Source organism: Marmota flaviventris, chromosome 5 (genome assembly GCF_047511675.1).
Source record: "Marmota flaviventris isolate mMarFla1 chromosome 5, mMarFla1.hap1, whole genome shotgun sequence".
Lineage (NCBI taxonomy): Eukaryota > Metazoa > Chordata > Mammalia > Rodentia > Sciuridae > Marmota > Marmota flaviventris.
In genome coordinates, this window is record NC_092502.1 from 99930290 (window position 1) to 99941529 (window position 11240).

Below are 11240 nucleotides of genomic sequence, written 5' to 3' on the forward strand. Positions count from 1 at the left end.
TGTCATTTAAACATGGTTGTAACTGGTTAAATTTCCCAGTGTATAGTTCTCTCCATCTGCATACCTTTTGGGAGGAAGTACCCTCCATGAAGCAGGGAAAGAGACTATCTTAACCAAATGGCAGTAAAAAAGGTAGACTTCTGCCTAAAGGAAATGGCAGCTCTTGAGCTTTTTATGAAAAGTACCTTTGTTCCAATAGTTTTCCAAGGACAAAAAAAAATGTATCTTCACACTTTTATCATTATATTTATGAACTGTAAATCCTCCCTTTATGGAAACACTCCAGAATTTCAAACTCCTAAATCAACTTGGTAAATCTCCAACCTCAGTTCAATTCAAGGAGAACCTCTTCAAAATTACTGACATTTTATAGGGAACTTCAGGAAAAACAAACAATGAGAGTTTTCAGTGTACATTTTTTGCAACCTGAAAGGCTCGTCATGGGAGACAACTAACAGTTTGAAGATTAAAGGCTGCTGTGAAAGTGCATTTTCCGAGCCCAGGTCAATATGACTTAAACAATAACAATGAGACAATCTCTTGGGAAATCTGGTCTGGGGCTCCTAACAAACCATCATTGTTTCCATAGAAAAATTTTTTACTTGTATATCAGGGTATCATGATGTGGGATATACAATTAAACTATTAAAGGGGGGGGGAGGGCCCCTTAGAAATTCCATTTGCAATTGCAATTTCAAAGCACTTTGTAAATATTGTAGGCCTGAGTTTTTACTTCCACTCTTATAATATATTTCCCATTATTTGATGGACACTGTCCTGTCAGAATAGTTGGTATCTCTGTGAACCATCTGCCACTTTCCACTAATGATGGCATTTCAACACAGTCGGCCTCACCAATATTTAGCCAGCTGGTAGCCCACATCAGCCAATCCAAATATTCCATTGTTGGATGAAACAGTTTCACAGGCAACCACATGTCTTAGGCATGTAATTTTATTAAGGCTTATTCCACAAACTAGGGCAAAACAGAACACAAAGCAGTGCATCCCGAGTTGATGAGTGAGACGCATCACAATTTCCACCCCTTCACTAAACAATGTCAAAACTATTATGGTCTACATGGAATTTTGAGTTGTGGTGGGATGTATAAGTTCTTAGGGTCACAAAAACCAACAGAAATGGTGTATTTTTCTGGTAGTGGGAAAAGGCCTTAGTACATACAGTGGAGGCAAGTGTCCACAAATAGTCTTAATAGAAAGTATACAGATGCTCTAGGGTGAAATGTGTGGTCCTCTTATTTCCAAGGCATAATGGTAGCTATGCCATGCAGTACTGTTCCATTTTGGACAGTCCGCATATCTGTTCAATTGCATTATTAGCAAGTGTTCTGAATTCATTTCTGGATGTGCCAATTTCTGTGCTTTTGAATTAAGGGCTTCCCTTTCATATGCTAGTGCAGAAACACAATTGGCCATAGCTTCCACTTCTCCAGCCTGTCATAACTGCTTTGGGAAATGTCTTTATCAGCCACTAATGACCCAAAAATGGGGCAGGGGGGAAATCCAGGGCTCTCCTTGGATCTAATTACAGAGTAGGTTTTAGAGTGTTCAGTGGTGTCACCAACACATAAAAAGAATCAAGTACTTCTCAATGCCTTTGGAAAGTCACAGAGAAACTGCACTTAGACTCAACAAATTCAAAAGCAGAAAATGAACAGATCACATCAAAATGTAATGCTGACATCAACCAGGAGGAGAACAGTTACAGCAACATTGCTCAAACAATAACACTGGATTTTAAAAATCAGTGAAGTGCTGGATACAGAGAAACTCTGGCAAGATTCTACAATCAGAATTTTTTTTCTCTTTGCCTATAATGAACTGTGAGATGCCTGACCACCTTGAGCAGAGTTACTGCCCACTGTGCCCACCCAGGGTAGTGTCTTAGATTTACAACATTGTATTAAATAGTTTTATATCCTATATTCTCTGTTCTCTGATTTTATTAATTAATTAACAAATTTGTATTGGATATTGACAAATTGTAAAAGATACAATACCTAGACAGGTGTGAAATGATTGAATAAAGCTAATTAACTCTATTGATTCATTTACTGAAATAAAATACCCTCGGTTAAATACTTTATAAAGAATTATTATTTAATTCACAGTTTTGTAGGTGCAAAGTCCAAACAACATGGCACCAGCTTGACAAGTATGACCACCACCCTTGACTGTATCACATCATTGCAGATGGCATCATGGTGGTAGAACATCTGAATTGGAGAGATCACAGGGTGAGCCAGAAAGCCAGAGTGTGAGGAGGGGCCATTAACAATCTCCCAGAAGGCCCCACTACTTAAAGTTCCAACTACCTCTTAATAGTGCCACACTGGGGACTCAGCTTCCATCACATGAAATTTTGGGGAGACAAGCCACATCCAAAGCATATCAGCATATCTGTCACTTTATATACATATTATTTATTCTTCTTGCCTAATCAAAACATTGTAACCAACTTCTCCTCATTCAGCCCACTCCTCAGCCTTTAGTAACCATCATTATACACTCAGCTTCTGTGTCTTTGATTTTTGTAGTTTCTGCATGTAAGAGCATGCAGAATTTGTCTTTCTGGGCCTGGCTTGTGTTGTTTAGCATAATGTCCTCCATGTTTATCCATGTTGTCACAAAGGACAGTATTTCCCTCTTTGTAGAGGCTGAATAGTAATGTGCATATGCCCTCCTTACACATTCCTTGTCCATTGATTGGCTAGTGGACATTTAGGTTATTCCATAACTGGGCACTTATGAACAGCACTTCGCTGAATACTGAATAGAAGAGTGCAGCTATCTCTTCAACATACTGATTTCAAGTCCTTAGGAGATATACCCAAAAGGGAAATTGTTGGTTTTAGTGATTTTGAGAAACCTCCATACTGTTTTCCATAATGGCTATTTTAATTTACAATAACCCACCAACAATGTATTAGGGCTCTTTTCTGTCTACATTCTCAACAGCATTAGTTATCTTTCATCTTTGTGATTATAACAAATCTGACATGTGTGAGGTGATATTTCACTGTGGTTTTAGTCTGCATTCCCCAGCTGGGCACAACATCACATGCCTATAATTCCAGCTACTTAGGATGTTGAAGCAGGAGGATAATGAGTTCCAGGTCCACCTGGGTAATATGTCAAGACCCATCTAAAAAACGAACAAATAAAAAAACAAATAATTTGTATTTTCCTGATGGTTGGTGATATTGAGTAATTTTGTTTTCTTTTTTTGATAAGGACAATCTAGGGGCTGTGTTTGTAGCTCAGTGATAGAGCACTTGCCTAGAAAGTGCAAGGTACTGAGTTTGATCCTCAGCATTGCATAAAAATAAGTAAATAAAATAAAAGTGTTGTGTCCATCTATAACTAAAAACTTAAAAAGGACAATCTAATATAGAGTATTGGGAAAATTGGAATTCACATGCAGAAGAATGAAATTGGACTCTCATTTCACACCATATACAAAAACCAATTCAAAATGTATCAAAGGTAAAACTTTAAATAGTAAACCAACTTAAAAAAAAAATAAGGAAAAAGCTTACATGGCATTGGTCTGAGCAATTATTTTTTTGATCTGATGCCAAAAGCTCAGGCAAAAAAAAAAAATGACAAATGGAATTACATCAAACTGGAAAAACTTCTGTAAAGGAAAAGATACAGAAGAGTGAAGTGGTAACATACAGACTGGGAGAGGATACTGTAAACCATATTTCTGATAAGGGGTTAATATTCAAAACCTACATAAGAAACTCAGACAATTCAATAGCAAGAAAACAAATAACCTGATTTAAAAAAAAAAAAATGAGCAAAAGACCTGAACAGACCTTTCACAAAAGAAGACATACAAATGGCCAATGAATCAACGTTCTCCGATTTTTATGATGTGCCCATGAAATCTTTTCCTCACATCTAAATCAATAACCACTTTAAGGTCACAAATTATATTAAATATGCCCTCTGAATCTTCCATAAAACTTCTCAGAGTATTGAGTATAAAATCTGTACTCAATAAATATTTATCGAGAAGTTAAATATAATGATACTGAAAGAAGAACAGGAAATTCATGTATCCAATAAACTGAGTTCCATGAACTGGCACTGTGAGGGGTTTTCTGCTCACTGTGGTGTCCCTGATACTCATCTGAGGTGCTCAGTTCATTTTTTGGTTGTTAAATACAGTGGATGAATTCATGAATGTAGATATTTTACAATTTGTATGTTTTTGCCTATGTTTTAATGTACTAATTTATAATATGCATATTCTCAATTAGTAGCTATTCTTCTATAACTGATTTTGTAGCAGTTGCACTTTTTTCAGGGTCACTCTCAGGAATGAAATTATTGTTCAGATAAAAGAGATCCAAGAGAGGCTCCTTGTCCTCCCCACCATGAGGACACAGCAAAACAATGGCTACCTATGAAACAGGAAGCAGGCCTTCACCAGACCTGAATTAGCCACATTCCTTAATCATGGACATCTCAGCCTTTAAAACTGTGAGAAATAAATTTCTGTTTTTACATATATACTATGGTTTTTATTATAACAGTGCAAATAGACCAAGGCGGATTCATATAGGTAAGTACCAAGGGATGTATGGTAAGAGTAAACTCAGTTTTGGAAAAGCCTGACAAATTGTCTTCAAAGTGGCTGTGCCCTGGCATTACCAAGAACAATGAGTTAAAGTTCCTGTTGCTCCACAGTCTCAACAGCATTTGGTGCTGTCAGTGTTTTGGACTTGGCCATTGTAATTGATGTGTAGTGGTATCTCCTTTTGATTTGCAGTTCCCCAATGATGCATTCCTATGATGTTAAATGTGTTTTTACTTACTTCTTTTCTCTACACTTTCTCCAATGAGTTATTGTGAAGATCTGGGACCTGATTTTTTTTAACCAGGTTGTTTGTTTTCTCATTGCTGAGTAGTACACATATTTTACATATTTTAGATAATAATCCTTTATAAGATGTTTCTTTGGCAAACATTTTTCTTCCCTCTTGACTTGTCTTCTCATTCTCTTGACATTGTCTTTCAAAGATAAGTTTTTAATCTTAGTGAAGTTAATCTTACTAGTTATTTTCTTCATGAAAATTGCCTTTGGTATTGTATCTAAAAAGTCATTGTCATCCCCAAAGTCATCTAGGTTTTTCCCTATGTTATCTTCTAGGAGTTTTATAGTTTTGTGTATTTGGGGGCTCATTATTTTTGTTTTTCTAGTTATGGGGATCAAACCCAGAACTTCTTCCATGCTAGGCAAACTCTTCATTAGTTACACCTGAGACCAGATATAGTTTTGTGTTTTACATTTATGCCTATAAAATATTTTGCACTAATTCTTGTGAAAGGTACAAGGTCTGGGTCTAGATTCTTGATATTTTTTATTGTATGTGGATGTCCTAATGTTCCAGCACCATCTATTGAAAAGAGTGTCTCTACTCCATTATATTGCCTTTCCTTCTTTATTAAAATCACTTGATTATATTTAAATGATTCTAATTCTGGACCCTCTCTTCCGTTCCATTGATCTCTTTGTTATTTGGCCAGAATCACACTTCTTTAATGCTGTAACATTTTAATACATCTTGAAGTCAGTTAATATCTGTATTCCAACTCTATTCTTCTCCTTCAATATTGAGTTGGCTGTTCTGGGTCTTTTGCCTCTGCCTATAAACTTTAGAACTGGTTTCTCAAAATTCACAAAATAACTTGCTAGGTTATTGGTCAGGATTGTATTGACTGTATAGGTCATATTGTGAAGAACTGACATCTTGACAATTATGAGTTTTCCTATCCATGAACATGGAATAGTTCTTAATTTATTTAGTTCTTCTTTGATATCTGTCAGTAGAATTTTGTAATTCTACATCCTACACATAATTTGTTAGTTTTACGCCTATTTGATTTTGGGGGGAGGGGTTAAATGATAAATAGTAAATGATAAAGTAGTTTTAATTTCAAATTCTACTTGTTGACGTTGCCAGTATATAGGAAGGTGACTTTTGCACAGTTAACTTCATTTTGTGCAACCTTATAATAATTATTAGTTCCAGGAGTTTTTGTTGTTGTTGTTGTTTTTGTCAATTTTTTCAGATTTTCGACATAAACAATTTTATCATCTGTAAATAAACACAGTTTATTGTTTTCCTTTATGATCTGCTTACTTTTACATTTTCTTGTCTTATTTCATAGCTAAGCCATCCAGTATGGCATTTAAAAGAATTTGTGAGCCAGCCATGGTTGCACATGCCTGTAATCTCAGCAGCTCTGGAGACTGAGGCAGGGGAATTGCTAATTTAAAGCGAGCCTCAGCAACTTAGTGAGGCCCTAAGGAACTTAATGAGATCCTGTCTCTAAATAAAATATAAAAAAGGGCTAGGGATGTGGCATGGTGTTTAAGCACCCCTGGATTTAATCCTGGTACCAAAAACAAAAACAAAACAAAAAAACCCAAAAAGTAGTGAGAAGGACTGTCCTTTCTTTAATCCTGATATTACTAGGAAAGCTTCAAGCTTCTTATCATCATATATGATGTTAATTATAGGGTTTGGGGTAAATTTTATTTATCAATTTGAACAAATTTCCCTTTATTTCTAGCTTTCTGAAAGTTTTTATCATGAGTGGATGTTGGATTTTGTCAGATGCTTTTTCTCCATTTATTAATACAATCATAAATTTTTAATCTTTAGCCTGCTAGTGATTGATTATGTTAATTGATTTGTTTAATGTTAAAATAACCTGTCTACCTGAGGTTAATCCTACTTGCCATAGTTTAAATGTGCCCCTTCCAAAACTCAGGTGTTAGCAATGTGATAGTGATAAAAGCTGGGGCCATTAAGAGGTAATTGGGCCTTGAGAGTTCTTCCCCTGTAAATGGGATTAAAATCTTTGTAAATAAGCTGTATGTGGCTTTTATCCCTCACTGTCTGTTGCCTTTCTGCCACACGAGGACATGCATTCCACCTTTAGGATGCAGCAATGGGGTGCCAGGTTGGATGTGAAATGCCGTCCTCACCAGACAATTGAAACTGCTAGCATTTTGACTTTTAATTTCCCAGCCTCTAGAATTGTGAGGAAATAAATTTCGGGTCTTTATCAATTACCCAGCATCAGCTATCTTGTTAGAGCAGCTCAAATGGACTAAGATACCACTTAAATGTTATTTTTATTTTTATTTATTTGGGTGTGTAGTTATTTTTCATTATTGGATTTGATTTTCTTATATCTTGTTTGGCGAGATTTTTTACACCTATAATCACAAGAGATGGTCTAGAGTTTTCTTTTCTTATACTTGTGCTTTTTGTTTTATAAGGTTATTAATTATTGATTCAACTCTTTTAATAGGTATATGCCCATGCAGATTGTCTATATCTTCATTTGTAATTTTTTGCAGATTGTCTTACAAGAAATTGATCAAATTTGTGGGCATGAAGTTGTTCACAACACTTTTTTATTACTGTTTTAATGTTCACAAGATCTATAGTGATGTCCCTTCTTTCATTTCTTATACTTGTAATTTCTGTGTTCTTTTTTCTTAGTCTTGCTACAGGTTTATTTGTTTAATTTATGTTTTCAAAAAGCTATCATTTGGTTTTGTTGATTTTCCCTGTTGATTTTCTATTTTCGATTGACTTTTGCTTTGATTTGCATTGTTTTTTTTTTTTCTTCTGCTTGCTTTTGGAGTTAGTAGGCATGTTTTCCCTAATTTTATAAGATGAAATATTTGACTACAGACTTAAAATATTTCTTCTATTCTAATACATGTATTTGATGTTATAAGTTTCTCTCTAAGCACGGTTTGGGCTGCATCTCATATTTCACTTAGAAGCTTGTTATTCCTCTCCAGATATCTGAGGATATTTCACCTAATTTTCTGTTACTGATTTTTAGCTTAATTCCACTGTGGTCTGAGGGAAGACATAGCATGAATTCTATTCTACCTTTGAGATGTGTTTTATGACCCAGAATATGATATATCTTGATGAATATTTATTGTTTGTTCGAGAAATATGTGTAATTAGTTATTGTTGGGTAAAATAGGATACAAATGTCAATTATATCTCATTGATTAATGGTAATTTGACTTCAACTTTGTCCTGATTTTCTGCCTGCTGGAACTGATAGAAAGGTGTTAAAAATCACCAATTAAAATGATAGATTAATCTATTTCTCTTTGCACTTCCATCAGTTTTTGCTTCATATATTTTGATGCTTGTGTATATTTGCTAGACACATATGTATTATGAATTATTTTACCTCCTTGGAATCTTGTCCCCTTTATCATTAAGTAACACTTGCCTTTGTTCCGAGCAAATTTCCTTGTTCTAAAATCTGTTTGAAATTTATATTATTTGACTACCTTTTGGTTATTATTAGAATGGTATAACTTTATTCACCCCTTTGCTTTTTATCTGTGCCTTTGTATTTATTTGGTTTTATTTTTTCTTTTTGAGAGTACTTTATCATTGAGCTACTTCACCAGTCTTTTTCATTTTTTAAATTTTGGGACAGGGTCTGTTAAATTTCAGAGGATCTTGCAAAATTGCTAAGCCTGACTGCAAATTAGTGATTCTCTGCCTCAGCCTCCAGAGTCACTACTAGGATTATAGGCAAGCATCACTGCACCTGACTAAAGTGAGTTTCTTAGAGACAACATACAGTTGGTTCATGTTTTTTATCCGTTCTGACAATCTCTTTTAATTGGTGTGTTTGAACTACTGGTGTTTAAAGTGATTCTTAATATGGATAGTATTATTGTTTTCTATTTATTTCCCTTTTTCTTTGTTTGTATTTTTTGTCATTCACATATTTCTTTATTTTTGTGGTTTTAATAGTGTTCCACTTTCTTTGCAATATCAATTATGTTTCTTTTTAAAAACTTTTTTTTGGATATTGCCCCTGAGTGTGCAATATACCTTTACAACTAATCCAAGTCCACTTTCAAATAATACTATATCACTTCCAAAGCAGTACTAGTACCTTATAATAATAAAATGTTCTCAATTTTCCATTCTGTTTTCTATTTCCTTCTTTCACTTATGAAAAAGCACATATAAACACAGATATATAGGTAGGGAGATAGATAGATAAATGGATATTCATTCATATCTACCAGCTCCAAATCCATGGATTCAACAAACCATGAATGGATTATAAATGTAGTTAGGGCTAAGATAGTTCCATCTGTATTGAACATGTGGAGACTCTGTCTCTTACCATCATTACATCAACACTGTATAACAATTTTTTAAGTAGCATTTACAATTTAAAGTACACAAGAGGATGTATGAGTTATATACAAATATTGTGCCATTTTACATAAGGAATTTAAACATCCACAAGTTTTGATATCTGTGATATTCACAACCTATCCCTTGTGAATATCACAGGATACCCCTATATACATGTATGTGTGTCATATATAATAGAATACAGTGATGCTATTGTTATTTGAATACACTCTTATCTGTTAAATCAATTAAGAATACAAAAAAATTAACTTTTTGTTTTGCCTTCTTTTTTCCTTCTTTTCTCTAGGTAGACTCAGGTTTTTGACTAATATCATTTTCCTTATCTCTAAAGAATCTCTTTCAACATTTCTTGTAAGGCAATATACTGGCATCAAATTCCTTTAAAGTCAAATAATGTTATTTCATTTTTAAAAGACAAAATCATAGAGCATGATTCTGGGTTGGTGCTTTTTCTCTAAACACTTTATATGTCTCACTCTATTCTCACTCATGCGTGGTTTTGAAGGAGTCTAGCAAAATTATTTTATTTCATCCTCTGTAGATAGAGTGCCTTTGTCCTTTGGCTTCTTTGAAGATTTCTTTTTCATCTTTGATTTTCTGATGTTTGAATATGATATAACTTGGTATCATTTTGGGGGGGGGGCAGTTATTTTTTGCTTTTTCTTACTTTTTATATTTTATTTTATTTTATTTTGCCATTTATCCTGCTTGGTGTCCTCTAAGCTTCCTTGATCTATAGTTTGATGTCTGGTACTACTTTGGAAGATTCCCAGTCATTATTATTTCAAATATTTTTATGTTTCCTTCTGGCTTTCCCTTGACTCATTTGTTGTTCCTTTTGTAGTCGCCCCACAGTTCTTGGGATATCCTACTCAGTGTTTTCCCTCCATCTTTTTCTCCTTGATTTTTAGTTATGGATATATTTATTGTTGTAACCTCAAGTTCAGAGATTCTTTCCTCCATCACTCTTGAGCCCATCAAATGCCTTTTTCTTTTATGTTATGATGTTATTTATCTCTATCAATTCCTCTTTGATTCCTTTTTAGATCTGTCACTCTCTTTGCTCACATTATCTATCCTTTTGTGTTTTTTTTCTTTTTCCCTTTAAGCCCTTAATATATTAATTATAGTTTATTTAGATACCTGGTCTATTTATTCCAACATTCCTGCCACATGTGAGTATGGTTCTTCTTTGGTGTTTTCAGGCTATTTTTGTTGTTTCTAGTATGCCTCATAATTTTTTGTTGAAAGATGGACATAATTAGTGGGTAAAAGAAAGGCCAGTTAATAAGCCTTTGTTAATGTGATGGTAGGGTGTAGTGAAAGAAGAAGCATCCTAAAGCTAGCTCTATGATTATATCTGACTCTTGCTGAGCCTATTCCCCTGGATTGTGAATTTCTCCAGTTCACCTTAGCTTTTGTTCTTTCTACCTATGTGGGCTGAATGTCTATGAAGAGTTAGAGTTGGGTATTTTCCTTTCCCCAGGTAAGTGAGGCTCTGATAAAACTCCAACAAGATATGCTCTGGTTAAACATTTTCTCTTGTTAAAAAGGACAGAATGCTCTGACATGTTTCAAATTGGATTGTTTTCTCCTCCCTCTGTCAGAAGATCAAAAGCATGAGGCAATTTTTCTCCAATATTCACAATGAGAACCTGGTAGAGGTAAAACTCACTAAAGTGTGAGTATTACCTTCTGACTGGTTCTCCCTGAAGTTTTGACTCTCAGACTTTTCCACCCTGAGCCTCCAACAATTTATTGACCACAGTACAAGTTTTCCTACCCTAACAGTGATTCCTCAGAGGGTTTTAATCTATGAGTTTCTGTTTTAGTAAGTTGTGGTTCTCTGATCTATGGGTCTCTTCAGTTTAGGGTACAGTGGTGTACCCTGTAACCTCACTTCTCTGGCAGATATAAGAGGAGTTGTTGATTTTTCAGGTTTTCCAGCCTTTACTTGTTGTTAGAATGGAAGGAAACT